The 15,184-nt window shown below is 40.7% G+C and overlaps 1 protein-coding gene across 4 annotated transcripts in view; it reads left to right on the top strand.

The window, feature by feature from the left end:
- Positions 1-1,821: 1,821 nt before the first annotated feature.
- The window catches only part of OSBPL5 (oxysterol binding protein like 5), a 214,500-nt gene continuing 201,137 nt past the window's right edge, over positions 1,822-15,184 (top strand). For 2 of the 4 annotated variants that reach the window (XM_030560546.1, XM_030560545.1), the window contains exon 1: positions 2,043-2,106. The gene's annotated coding sequence lies outside the window, so the exon portion shown is untranslated. Of the gene's footprint in view, positions 2,107-15,184 lie in introns of all 4 variants that reach the window. The other 2 variants (XM_030560548.1, XM_030560547.1) reach the window with 2 other exon arrangements.

The raw sequence follows: 15,184 nt of genomic DNA on the forward strand, positions 1-15,184 counted from the left end.
AAAGGATAAATGGACACAAATCAGATATTAGGAATGGCAATATACAAAAACCTGTAGGAGAACACTTCAACCTCCCTGGCCACGCTATAGCAGACCTTAAGGTGGCCATCCTACCGCAAAAAAACTTCAGGACCAGACTTCAAAGAGAAACTGCTGAGCTTCAGTTCATCTGCAAATTTGACACCATCAGCTCAGGATTAAACAAAGACTGTGAATGGCTTGCCAACTACAAAACCAGTTTCTCCTCCCTTGGTTTTCACACCTCAACTGCTAGAACAGGGCCTCATCCTCGGTGATTGAACTAAACTCATTATCTCTAGCTTGCTTGCATATATATACCTGCCCCTGGAAATTTCCACTACATGCATCTGACGAAGTGGGTATTCACCCACGAAAGCTCATGCTCCAAAACGTCTGTTAGTCTATAAAGTACCACAGGATTCTTTGCTGCTTTTACAGATCCAGACTAACACGGCTACCCCTCTAATACTTGACACAGATGGTACAGTATGACTGGTAACCATCTTTGCTAACTTGCAAAGGCAAGGAGCTGCTGCTGTGTAGCACTGGAGTACTGCATCTGTCAGCAGCATCCAGTAGACATACGGTGACAGTGAAAAAAGGTTGAACAGGTTCCTTGCTTGCCGTGCTATGGCGTCTGCTCGGGCAATCCAGGGAAAAGAGCGCAAAATCATTGTCTGCCATTGCTTTCACGGATGGAGGGTTGACTGACGACATTTACCCATAACCACCCATGACAAATTTTTGGCCCCATCAGGCATTGGGAGCTCAATGGGCAGCGGGGACTGTAGGAACTGTGGGATAGCTACCACAGTGCACTGCTCAGGAAGTTGACGTTTGCCATGGTACTATGGACACACACCGCTGGATTAAAGTGCTTAGTGTGGACGCATGGACTTGATTTTATACAATCTGTTCCCAAAAACTGACTTATGTAAAATCAGAGTAATTTCGTAGTGTAGACATACCCTTAGAGATTAACAAATTTATTTGAGCTAAGCTTTCGTGGGCTAAAACCTACCTCATAAAACTGTGTGTAAATTACAGGTAAATTATTGTTCATGGTAAGACCTTCGCCATTAACTTCTTTTTACTTTAGCCTGTGCCTCCCCACTCCCCAGTTGTTTCAGATTTTAATTAAATGCCTCTTTTGGAGATTGATTGTCCAATAGGGGGTAGCATGTCCCTTGTCTGCCTAAGCCTGCTCCCATTTTCTGTTCTGCAGGCTGTGAACGTCTAAGAGAAAGAAAATCTCAAACTCTGGGGGAAGGGAGAGCAGAGGAAGGTTTATTAGAGTGCTAGAAACTCCACATTCTGTGAGTAATAAAGTCTGTGGCACTCTTGGATAAATAGTTGCTATACATTTATCTGGTCCTGATGTCTTGTTTTTGTTTTTCAAGTGAAGTAATTCCCCCTCCCCCCCATTCAATTATAAAAGTGGGCAAACACAATGTTAAAATCCAATCCAGGATTCGATGATCCTTGCCCAGGTTTTATATGCTTCCTTTCCTCCCCCCTTTCTAATGTGGTTGGATAAGTCTTCTGGTATTTCCTGCTGCAGACTCCCTCAAACAGCTGTACAGCTTTCTAATGTAAATGCCTTTCTCCTTCGCGGTGTGTTTCTCTGCTGCTGCTGCTGCTGCTCTCCCTCCGAATCGGCCCGAGAACGGGCAGCTTCAGAGGCCGGCTTACGCGTAAATAGCCAATGTTTTGACCGAAGGAGTTAGAGCAAGGGAAGCAACAACTGCTTGCAAAAGGCAGGGGCTGCTTGCAACTGACAGCACAGCCCACTAGGCACCGAGCCGTGCATGGGGGAGACTTGGTGACGGTGACAGTTCGGAGGGGGAGGAAAACTTGCCTGGCCCCACAGAAGGATCTTTAAATCCTAGAGCAGGGGAGGGAGGCTGGCAGCCACAACCGAGCTGTGCATCATGTCAGACACCCGGTGGCGATGTGTTGAGAGGAACTTTTTACTGTGGTGAGGAGGACGCAATAAGGACATGGGAAATTTGCACCACTGATCTCCAGCAGGATTTGGGCAGTGGCTCTGTCGGTCCGAGCTGTCAGGGATTGCGCTTTGAGAAGGTAAGGCATCTTTTCTGCTGGCCGAAAATATGTGTGTGTGTGTGTATTTGAGATAGCTGAGATTTCTTATGCCTTGTGAACTGGCAGATCTTCCTTCTCCCCACGAACAATACCTGTGCTATTGAAGATTAGATTTTACAGTCTCGTCGCTCATTATTAATGCAGTAGTAATAACTGAATCCAGACAATGCTAACAGTTAAATCCTTGTGAACTCAACATCACATTCAGAGTCTGCGTTTCTAGAAATGCACCCACACAATGGAGCAGTCAGCATTCATTGGGATCTGTTTCTTTGAAAATATGGGACTCCTTCTCAGACAGAAAATTAACATTTGTAAAGAAGCCTCAGGAATATTAATATGTATAATACTTTACTTTTGAAATGCGTACCCATCCTTTGCTTGGGGCACAGGTACAAATATTTAAGTTGCACTTCACAAAAATCCAATAGACCATAATAATAATGCCCATGTAGACAGCGTATAACATGCACCATGTATCCATTCCTCAGTGAATCAGACAAGAAATGCACCAATACTTGCTTTATGGTGCCATTATCTTCACACATTAAATGTATGTTGCACTTGTTTTTCTGTGGCATTTTTTTTTCATTCATAGTAACATAGCATCACTGCTGTCTTTTAAAAAATAAAATTTCCACAGTTCCAAGCTTGCAATTAGAAGCCACACTTCTAAAAAAACACTTGGTGAAACTGAGGTTTCGTTTCCTGTGGAGACTGAATTGTCATCTCTTACTCATGCAAAGATCTCTATTGAAATCACTAGGAATTTTGCCTGAGTCAAGATGTACAGAAAACAAAAGAAAACAAAAATCTCATTGAAAGCTAGGACATTGTGTTAAGAAGAACATAATTACAGAACAACTCAGTCTTTTCTTTTTGTTTTAAATGAGATCTCATCTGATTGCACAATTATATGCATTTGCTTTTGTTTTCATTCATATGCCAGAGAATATAATTGTTCTTAGAATCAGTACCCCATGGTGGTTCTATTTGTATAAGCAGGAGACCATGGAATTTTCCTGTTTATTCAGATCACAGTTTTGTTACATCCTAGGAAAGGCTGTGTTTGTGCTGAAAGTGAAATTTGTACACATTCTAGCTGTCACTTCTGTATATAAAAGAGAATAGTTTCCTTTCTGAATGAGTTTACCCTAAAGGTCCACTGTTACAATAGCTTTTTATTTTAAATCAGGCTATTTATACCTTGTTCTCTGACAACACAGGCTAGCTGCCTACAAAATTATATCTATATATCTGTACACAAGGTCACAACGTGAAATATATTAGAAGAGCTTGGAATGCTCAACTAGTGAAATAATCAAAAATCTTTCAGATCTGAAATGCGTAGTGGCTAAATTTACTAACGCTTTGTGAAACAGCTCACCAAGGCCAGTGCACACAGAGCACATTACTGTTTTTAAAGTGCATTTCTTTTACTTTGGGATTTAGCAGTGGAAACAGTGAAAAGTCAGAATAGTTCAGCTCTTTCTCCAACAACTAATCAATTAGGCACTCAGAGCACCTTTATACTAGAGCTAGAGGTGGATTTGAACAAACTCAATTTTGGCAAAAGGAATTGGGAGCTATTGTAAGTGACATAGCTTCCTTTAAAAATACATTATGTCTGGCTGGCGGGACCCATTTTCAATGCACTTCCTGTAATATGAAGGGTAGGTAGATTATGGCTTTGATCCAAATACTTAAACCTGCGTTTAAGTTTAAACCGAGCACTAGTCCCAGTGAAGTAAATGGTCTTAAAGTTAAACACGTGTTTAATAGTTTGGAGGATCAGGGCCTATATTTGTCAATTGCTTTGAAGACTAAACCTGCTGTATAATCTGAAACTAGTAATTGAGGTCAGTGTGGGACTAGCAAATCACTAACTTTTACCATCAACACATTTATGTCACCCAACTTGTATGGGCCAGAGTGTTTAATTCATTTCACCCCAGTGCATAGGGCAAAGGGGAACAAAGCAGAAGAGGTTCACATAGTCACTATTCTCCCCTCTGTGGGGTGCCCTTCCCCTGCCATCTTTCTCCCTGACACACAAATTCTCAGAAGGCATGACCAGGCAATGGAGGAGGGAAGTGCTGGGGAGAGCTGCCCTTTACAGCTTATTTCCCTCACTCCCCACAGGTAGGCTTTTTCTCACCAAAAACCTGCAGACATTAACGCTGCCCAGAGCAGAATGAGCTTTCCCTATAGACTTGGTGAAACTCTGTCAGTGGTTCACAGACTGCACTGGGAGTGGGCAAGCAATGGCAGCCACTCTCCCGTTCTTGGTGAGAGGGACCCTGGAATGAATGTGAAGGTGGAGGATAATATCTGAATTGATTCAGTAATCTGTGGGGTTTGCAATGTATTCCTGTCCTTTTATTGGCTTGAGGCTACACACCTGTGGTTCCTCTGCCCCACATGGACTGCAAGGATAAATTCTGTCTGATTCAGCAAAATAGGATTTAAACAGGAACCTTAATCTGGATTTCATTTGGAGACTGGAGACCTGAGTCCTGTGTAAATGTACTGAGATTATGGAATGATTTATTCTATGTGGGTTGCACAAACATAGCGGAGGGAAGGATTTGCTTCTGTATTCTTTTTATGGCCTCTCAGTTTAATTTCCATATGTTTTATTGCAACACTGAATCATGAGCTGAGTGGGAGAGAGGGACCGAATTTCAGTTTCTGTTACTAGGCTGTGTGTTTAACAGGGCGCGTTACTGGACAGAGCATAGGGGAGGATGAGTCTCGCTGAACAACCCTGAAAAAGCTTTTATGGTTTGGAATCTGCAGTACCTTCAGGCTAATGCCACATTCTGCTCCTGAATATACCCAGGGGGATGCTTTTGAAATCAGTAGTACCTGTCCTGAAGAGCAGGACAGGATAGTATTTAGTCCTGCTTATTTTATATTATGCTACAGTATTTAGTTAGATCAGTCTGATTTAGCGTTTGACTGATTCATTGTCTAGGTGATCCATTCATTGCCCATTCAAGTCAGTGAAAAGACTCCCATTGGCTTCAGTGGCTATTGGACCAAGCCCTCACTCTTCTAGGGCTAGATCCTGCCAAGATCTGGAACTAGAACTAGGAGGCAGCACAGATTAAGCCGCTACCACGTATGCTGGACATGGTGTTTACCGGCCAGTAGAAAGCTGTTCCAGCCACAGTGACTATAAATCTGCAATTTATAGTCACTGAGTTAAAGGGCAAGAAGCCTAATTTGGGGTTTCTTCATTAGTGTTGCCTCTCTGCCTTGTCTGCATTACCACAGGATTTGCTCAGTGAAAACTGCTGTTTTTCCTGGCTCCACTTTCCGTGGTGACATGTCTCTTGCAGCACATTTCAGGTGTGCATACATTCCTGCAGTGGTTACTAAGGAGATTGTAAAGGAAAACAAGATATATCTTAAGAAATGGCAGTTGGCAATCAGAATGTGTCTGTTTGGAAAAGAATTATGGTGGCCTGTTTTACCCTCATGTCTCCAACTGCGGCTGTTCTTACGCATGGCTGGTACTCTTTAGACTGCCTGTGCAGGGATTTGCATCGTAGTTTCCAGAATGCATGACTCCTGACACTGAGCACACACTGCTACAAGAAAGTACTAGACGTGAAGCTTGTAGTAACTTTTGTGGAGCAATGTGGTTGCTGTGTACCTAACTGAAATGCATGGGACTGCACTTAAATACCAGCCTGACCCAAACTCACCTACCAACATGTTCTTTCTGGCCATTTGACATTCCTCTGGATTTTTGTGGGAAAGTAAGAGGCTCAGAATGGTGTGGCTGAATTTCACCCTCTTCTTAGCACACTCTGGAGAGCTGTTGAGCTGAGTTTCTTAGCACTTAAGGAATAGGGCTCAGCACTTCCAAACCTTTCCACGTTCTGTCTGTTGCTCTGTAGGATGAGCTCCTAAAGTGGAGACCCCAGAGAACAAAGTTCCACTAAGCAGAAACGCGTGCTGCCTTGATTTTGCCATCTTGGTGTCCACTTTATAAACATTCCTAATTCTCGCTTCTGAATCTCTGTTAATCAGTTACTCTCCTGACGTACAGTTTTCCTGACTGCAAAGTTTATGACCCACATTCTGCTGCCATGATGATAATTTGACACATTTTAGCATACTGTAAATTTCCAGCCAGCATTCTGACAAGGCTGTTTCAAACATTTCCGTAGGCTGCCATTTTGCAGATGGCAGGAGCCAAAAAGATGTATGGATGCAACGTTTTTTTCCTCCCTGGCCAGCTTCCAGGTGAGAGAACATGCAAACAAAAAATCCTGAAATAACATGTCCAGACTTAGAATGCTTCATTAAAGATGGATCCAGGGACCAAGACTTTATATCAGTTATTCCCACATACTGTCTGAAGGCCTTTTATAGTACTTTTATTTGGATCCAGAGAATGTGTGTGCAGGTATCTGTGTAACATAAGAAAACTGGCTGATTAGGAAATATTCTGCAGAATTTGTAGCAGTTGACTGGTATGTTTGTTAATGTTGCCTCTACATGACTTCAAGCCTTCAAAAAGGATGAAAGAGGATTTTTTTCAAGGCAGAATTGCCAGGCTATTTGTTTAATTAGCAATGTGGATAAAGAGAAACTAAAAGGTACCCATTGTTCTGGAGTTGGAGCTTTCCCTTTGGAGTGCTCTGAAATCTCAGAGTATTTGTGTTATGTTTGTATAGCTATAGTGGAGGTTGTGTCAATATTTCCATTATACTCCCTTTGGTTTGTGGGCTTTGTAATGTGGAGACAAAACTTTGCTCTGGGCTGAAAATTAACACGTAAAAAGTCTTAGCTTGGGATTTTTTTTTTCAGTTATAAAATATAATGTTCATGGTACAGCACCTTTGACGGGTGCAGGTTGTTCTTATGCAGTTTTTCGCTCTCTAAGATATGAAAATCTCTTGTGATTCTTTTCCATGAGCCAAGATCAATAATGTTTTCTTGGTGCTTAAAGCGGTCTTCTCAATGTTTATGAAATATATTCAAAACAAAACTCTGCCCTTTTGTAAATCAACTCTAGTGTAGTGACAGTTTTGCAGCAATTCCGTTTCCATTTGAATGATATAGTATCTGTGTTACTGAATAAAAGTTAGACACTGCAATCAGCCCCGGAATGGGAGTGTTAAAATTGAAAATATTACGTAGCCTTAATTAGCATCGACAATCACTGGTACGCTTATGGAGCTCAGTACTGATTAATTAAAGAGGAAGAGTCAAATACATTTACTATAAAAATCCCCCCCAAAGAAATAATAGTAATTAGATTATTTGTATCCTGTTAGTGCCTAGAAGTCCAAGCTGAGATTCAGACCCTGTTGTATTAGGAGATGTATATACACACAGTAAAGCTATGTCTACACTACCACTTATGTCAGTATAGCTTATGTTGCTCAGGGATGTGAATAAGCCACCCCACCTCGCAGAGCAACCTAAGTTACACCATCCTAAGCACCAGTGTGGACAGCGCTATGTTGACAAGAGAGCTTCTCCCACCAACATACCTACCGCCACTTGTTGGGGATATATTAAGTCGATGGGAAAGCTCTCTTCCATGGGCTTAGAACGGCTACACTAGTGAGTTTACAGTGGTACAGTTGCGCGGCTGTAAGCTCTCTAGTGTGGCTATAACCCAAGAGACAATCTCTGTCCTAAGAGCATACATAAATAGACAGACTAAAGGGAGCAAAAAGGAAGGATTATTATCTTTATTTTGCAAGATGGGGAATAGAGCCACAGAACAATTAAATGACTTGTCCTAGATCACACAGGAAGTATGGTGCAAAACTGGGAGCTGAATTCAGATTTCCGGAGTCCCAATCCTTAACCTTAACCATAAAACCATCCTTCTTCAATTAACTCTTCCCTTAATTAGAACCCTCCTCCCCAAATAAAGATACAACAGGTGGTAACTCTCTGCGCAACTTCTGCATCAGAAGAGTCCTTGATGCAGAATGTGGCTAAAAGCAGCGATCAGCATGTGTGGTTTTCAGGAATGCATGTAAATAAAATCCTGAGATAACAATCTGAACGCTGTTAGCTGGGTATTTTTTCAGACTGAAAGTCAAGATTAATCTAAAAATATTTTTTACACCCACACTAACGCAGCGCCAGTAGAAGCTGTGGTAGCTGCTGGGTTTTCTTCATGCTACAAAGATGTCGTGATTTTTGTTACCTGTAGGTAAGTGCCAGTGAAAGCACATCAAAATAAAATAAAATAAATCAGAAGCCAGTGTGGCAGCTCTTTTCTTTGATTGTAATGATACAGGCCTCTAGTCTCTTGGTAAACAATTTACACATCTCATTCACTAGAGCTAGGGAACTCTGCTGTACAGCATGGTGTGGCTAGCTATTAGTCACTGTGGGAAATCTTGGCAAAATAGAAGGAACAATTTCTCCCTGTCTTGAAAATTTGTCTGGCACATACCCTGAATCATTTTTCTAAGAAAGCAGGATGTGACCCTAAGGATCCAAGGCTTTTTAACATCTTAGCGGATGTGTTGCAGTTCACAGAGGAAAGGCTGCTGAATGATCCATGGAATCCCTAGAAATCTGATGTGAAATTACCACTGGAGTTACTACTGAACTAGCGGGTTCCTTTTGATAAGCTCCTGGCACAAGCACAAGTAGAACAGATATACATTCTATAAGATTAATCTCTCAGCTTTCTCTTGCCACGTTGCTTTAAAAGGAAATCCCACTCTGTATTGTAAGTCTGTTACTGATATTAAGAACCTTTCCCCCTCTTCACTGTGGAAAAAAAGTTTGTGACCTTTTTCTTTTATATGTGGATTTCTTTTGATTCTGTGACCTTTTTCGTTTAGATGTGAGTCAAAGTCAATTCAGCCTTGAACATCAGCTTTTAAAAAAAATTCTCATAAAGGGGAAAATCCTTACTTGGTTTATGAAGGCTTTCTCCAAACACTGCATTCATCTCATTCTGGTTGGAGCATTAGCAGGCCAGGCCAATAATTTGAGCTGCATTCCCAACAGATTTCTACTATTGTCAGTCCAGAGAGGGACATGGGTGTTTGGTGTTGGAAAAGCGCAACATTTGTGTTTGTGATTCTGTTTATAATGGACCAATTTTCCTGCCTGGTGTAAATCCAGTTAACTTGGCCCACTGTATCTGTTTTACACTATTTATAATGCCCCTCATGATGGAGAACAGACAGAATTTGATTGGAATGAATCTAAAAGGGGTTTGTTCTGTCAGGCTTGCTGGACAGAGAGCCTCTGTCTACAATGTGATAAAAAGCCAATGGTACTGAGTCTCAGAGCCCAGGTCAGGTGATTCAGGCTTGCAGGGCTATCAAATAGCAGTGTTTCAGAGCCTGGGCTTCAGCCCCAGCCCAAATGTCTACACTGCTATTTTTAGTCCTGCAACGGGAGCCTGCAAGCGTGAGTCAGCTGACCTGTACTCAGACGTTGTGCTGTCAGCTTTTCTTTGCAGTGTAGACTTTCAGACAGATCCTGTAGTTCTTTCTGGTTCTCTAGCGCCCAGATGAAGAAAATATAGCCTGCGCTGCCTAATATCACCATACACTGTCTCCCTAAATCCTGGCCTGGACTCATGGAAAGGTCTGTTGACTTCACTATTATCATTATGCATTATTTATTTATATTGTGGTAGCACCAAGGAGCCCCAGTCATGAACCACGACTGTTCTAGGTGCTGTACAGACCCAGAACAAAAAATGGATCATGCATCTAATATAATTTATTTTCAATTAATATTCAAGTTTTGGCTTTAACCCAAGGGAGGAAATGGATGGTTAATGAGAAAACCCTTATCAGTGTAGGTGTAATGGACCTGTTCTTCTGAGTGGTGAGCTGTTCTGGGATTTGAAGAGGCTCTTTCTGTGAAGAACCTTTCAGACCTTGGAAGGGCAGTGTGGGAGTGGATAGGGAATTAGGGTTCTGGCCGTGGAGCCATTGTGTGTTTTTGAGCATGTCACTTCAGCTTCCCATGCCTCTGTTTCTCCTCCCAGCCTTTGTCTGTCTTGTGTATTTAGCCATAAGCTCTTTGGGGCTTGGCCTGTCTGTTACTGCGTGCCTGTCCAGTATCTGGCACAAGGGGCCCTCAGTCTCAGTTGAGGCCGTTAGGTACTACCGTAACACAAATTAATAAAAATAACCCAGTAAAGTTATCCCAATACAGGATAATGACTGTCGATGAGATAAGAGGAGAGATTGTGCAACTGTTCCAATTTTGCCCTTTCTATGACCAGGTACATCTTCATGAGGGCGTATAAAGTAGGTAGGGAGTAGATGAGAAAAGCAAGTGAGCAATGCTGTAAATACAACAAACGGATGGTGTGACTCAGAAGCAATTTAACCAAAATAATCCCTGCAGTGCTTGAAATTTCCCTTCCCAGAAAAGCACAATATGTTGTTCTCTGCTATAAAGCTGTCCTCAAGTAATTGCATTGTATTAACGTGCACCTCATTGTTATCTACAAGATGCATAGTTAATAGAGAGCCACTGCTAATTATTGGTAATGTTCTCTCAACTGTTGAACAATGGTAGCAATAAGGACATTTCCTCTTATGATGACAGGTATCAACGTACTGTGTCAATAATGATACTTCCAATAGCAGTTCAAATATTACAAGCCAATGTTTTATTTCTTTATGAAAACACCAATTCACCGTTTTTCAGAATGTCACTTGGATAACTGCTTCTGGGCAAATGATCACTTTTTCCTGTAATGCTGTAAAGTTAGTTGCTTTAAAGATGGGCTGGGCTTCTGGGGAAGTTCTCATTTTGGGATTTTCACAGCTTCTGTGGTACAGAAACCAGCTGGCGTGGATTTCAGTCTTACAAATCTTACTCACGTGGAATGTCTCATTGACTTTAATGGGCTTTCTTCCCTAAGTAAGGACTACAAATGTGAATAAACGTTTGCAGGACCTTTGAGCCCGTATAGTTTAATATCATGCAGTTAACTGGCATACAAACATATTACATATATCCATCCCTTCTTGGCTTCTGTGTTTCACTGAATGATACTGTGGGTCAAATCCTGGCCATTGACTTCAGTGGAGCCAGGATATCACCCTGTATCTTTTGAAGGAAAACCACATTAACACCACGCCATTAGTCAGAAATAACTCATACTGCAAAGATACACGTTTTTATTTGTAGCCAAATTTGAATCCTTTCTTCAAATAAGTGCTTTGGAGGATAGGATTAAAATTCAAAATGATCTGGACAAACTGGAGAAATGGTCTGAAGTAAATAGGATGAAATTCAATAAGGACAAATGCAAAGAACTCCATTTAGGAAAGAACAATCAGTTGCACACATACAAAATAGGAAATGACTGCCTAGGAAGGAGTATTGCCGAAAGGGATCTGGGGGTCATAGTGGTTCACAAGCTAAATATGAGTCAACAGTGTGATGCTGTTGCAAAAAAAGCAAATGTAATTCTGGGATGTATTAGCAGGAGTATTGTAAGCAAGACACGAGAAGTAATTATTCTGCTCTACTCGATGCTGATTAGGCCTCAACTGGAGTATTGTGTCCAGTTCTGGGTGCCACATTTCAGGAAATATGTGGACAAACTGAAAAAAGTCCAGAGAGGAGCAACAAAAGTGATTAAAGGTCTAGAAAACATGACCTCTGAGGGAAGATTGAAAAAAATGGGTTTGTTTAATCTGGAGAAAAAAAGACTGAGAGAGGACATGATAACAGTTTTCAAGTATATAAAAGGTTGTTACAAGGAGGAGGGATAAAAATTGATCTTCTTAACCTCTGAGGCTTGGACTAGAAGCAATAGGCTTAAATTGCAGCAAGGGCGGTTTAGGTTGGACATTAAGAAAAACTTCCTAACTGTCAGAGTGATTAATCACTGGAATAAATTGCTTAGGGAGGTTGTGCATAATAGCAAATGAAACAATAAAAAAGTTAAAAAGTAGTTTTTCTGTGGCATAATTTTAAAATGGAACAGTTCAACAGAGGTAGTGGCTAGTACACGTAATATTACAGGGCTAGGAATGTTCAGCCATTTTAGCAGTACTCCCTCCTCATCACTGAGTGCTTTGTCAGTTGTTTTGCAATGAGTTATACACACTGCTTAATTGTGCCTGAGAATGGAGTTAGAGAGCTCCGGATTGTACTCTATTTATATGCTTTCCCTGTAAATGAATGAGAACCAATAGAAAGGCTAGAACTCCCATATTTGAACTGGTGTTTCTCAAAAGTAATGTAATAGCTTTTAAAACTGGCAGAGGCTATTACAATCATCTTGTTTCACTGCCTGCATAACATAGGCCATAGAATTTCACCCAGCATGTCCTGCATAAAACTCAATAACTTGTGGTTGAACTAAACCATCTGTTTTAGGAACACATCCTACTTTAATTCCGCATCACATGGTAATATGTTCCAGTGGTTAATTATCCCCACTATTAAAAATATGCACGTTATTTCCGATTTGGCTTTTCTAGCTTTAATTTTCAGCCATGGGATATTTGATTGGTAGTTTAAAGAGCCCATTACTATCTAACAACTTTCCCCTGTGTATGTACTTATAGACCATTATTATGTTGCCTGTTAACATTCTGTTCAATAAGCTAAATACATTGAACTCCTTAAGTCTTTCATTGTAAAGAGTTTCACTGATCCTGAATTATTCTTGTAGCTTTTCTCTGAACCCTCTCCAATTTTTCAACATGGTTTTTAAAGAGTGAACATCACACAGTATTTTGGCCATGGACTTGTCAATGCCACATATCGAGATAATATCATCTTCTTATTCCTGCTGAGTAGTCTCCCATGTATGCATCCAAGGACTGTGTTAGCCCTTTTTATCCATGGTATCATATGAGGAGATCCAATTCAGTTGTTTATCTACCAAGAGCTGTAAGTCAGAGCCTTTGCAGAAGACTGAGATATCTTCCTGGAAAGGGGCTGGACAGTTGGTTTGTTCTGAGGCAATACAAGTTTTTTATTTTCTGTACTCTTTCATTTACTGTTCTTCCAGCACTTCAATTATCTGCTGACAGTCTGCAGGCAATAAAAAGATCAAGAATAAAGTTCTGTCCTACAAATTGTGGCATTTGAATATTCCTTTTTAAACCAAACACGCCTTGCTTGCGAGGAAGGTGCCAGACATCCTCAGCTTTGGTAAAAGACTGGTAAATGGTTCAAATTAATGCAAAAAAGGCTTGCAGCACGTTTCATAAGTAGCTTCTTATTTATGTGCTGCAATGGTGCCTGCTTATTGCATTTATCACCAGTAGAAAGTGGAAAGCAAGTGAGGAGTGACCACAATAACAAAAAAGAAGTGAGCAAATGTTTGTGCTTGGAAAATAAGGCATTAAGGCATTTTAAAAATCACTAGCATTAACTCTATTCTCTGTAGTTTACAGATTGCCATGAATTCATAATTTTCCATGCCGTCTTTCCAGAAAGCTCCCTTATTCCCAAAGTACAGTATTTCAATAGAATTAAAAGCTGCATCCCTATTTTTCTGCCCAAATATCCCTATTTATAGCTCTGAAATGTTGGCAGATATGTAAGCCTAAGTCTGAAACTACCATAATGTTTTCCTCTCAAATCCAAATGGCCTTTAATGATACAGAAATTGTGGCACTGGAGACAAGGTTATAGCCCAGTTATAGCACGAGCTATGCTGACAGAGTTGAAAATAGTAGGAACTGGAACTGATGGAGATGATAATGTGCCATGTCCATCCAGAAAGGCAGGACAAACAGCTGGGACTGCGAGTTGCGGGCAGTGAAACTTGCCTTACGTGGTAAAGGTGAGAGTGGTTTAGGTTTGGATTGCTTGTGTCTGTTTTGCACATACTATTGAAGTGAACATAATGAAAGTTCTGTTTTTCTGTACAAAAAAAACACCAACTATACATTTCAGTTGGAATGCCTTTTATTTTAGAGTAAGGGGAAAGAACAAAAGTAAAGTCTTTGTGAAGGACCAGTCAACTCAATAACATGCAGCCTCACAAAATGGCAGCTGCCTCAGCCAAGAGAAGATTCCTAGTCCTTTAGACGTGCAGTACACAGAAAACAAATAACAACAGTTACAAAGCTACATTCACCACAAAGGTGCAGGGAGAAAACAGGAGATGTACATATTGTACGTGATTCCAAACAATCCTCAAAATGCAGCTGAGCAGAAGCTCTTTCCAAAATGGGAAACAGCGTACATAATCCCAAGATAAATGTGTCATGTTTCCTAGAGATTGCTTAGCCTTGAGAGATGTCTTTAAGTCTAAATTCAATGGGGAGAATCTCCACATTTAGCAGTCAAGGATTTCGTGTCGCTATTAATTGGTGTCGGAGGGAAGCCAGGTCTACTGCAAATGGATTGCTTTCAAAATGTGCCAGTTTACTATTTCAATGCCTTTATCCAAAGCACTCCTGGGTAGCTCAGTGGGTATTATTTTTTTTTCAGTGGTAGCATCATATGTGCTGGGGCTCTGCACCTGTCAATTCTGGCAGTGGCTGCTGGATTATAAAACACTGAAATAAATATGCAGTAGTAAGAATGATGCCTCATCCATGTCAGGCTTGAAGAAGCAGTCCCAGCGTCTTGGCATCCCAGGGAGACTAGTATTCACATTCAGGGCTGCTTTACCAGTCATTCATATCTAAATGGTTTAAAAGTCCATCCTACTGCTTCAAAATAAGTATGTGTGTGTTTATTAAATGAACATGTTAGTCATCATTATCCAACAAATGTTTGATAGGGACAGGGCACTTACAAAGACTTAATGGAAAATGTGTAAAGATTTGAAGTAAAAATGTTTGTTTGTTTATTTATTTGTTTTTAAAGCATCCTGTTCTAGAGACAGCTTGGTTTTAGAGCAGTGGCTCTCAGCCTTTCCAGACTATTGTACCCCTTTCAGAAGTCTGATTTGTTTTTTGTACTCTCAAGTTTCACCTCACTTAAAAACTACTTGCTTACAAAATCAGACATAATACAAAAGTGTCACAGCACACTAGTACTGAAAAATTGCTGACTTTCTTATTTTTACCATATAATTATAAAATAAATCAACTGGAATATAAATATTGTACCT

This window comes from Gopherus evgoodei, chromosome 4, assembly GCF_007399415.2.
Source record: "Gopherus evgoodei ecotype Sinaloan lineage chromosome 4, rGopEvg1_v1.p, whole genome shotgun sequence".
NCBI lineage: Eukaryota > Metazoa > Chordata > Testudines > Testudinidae > Gopherus > Gopherus evgoodei.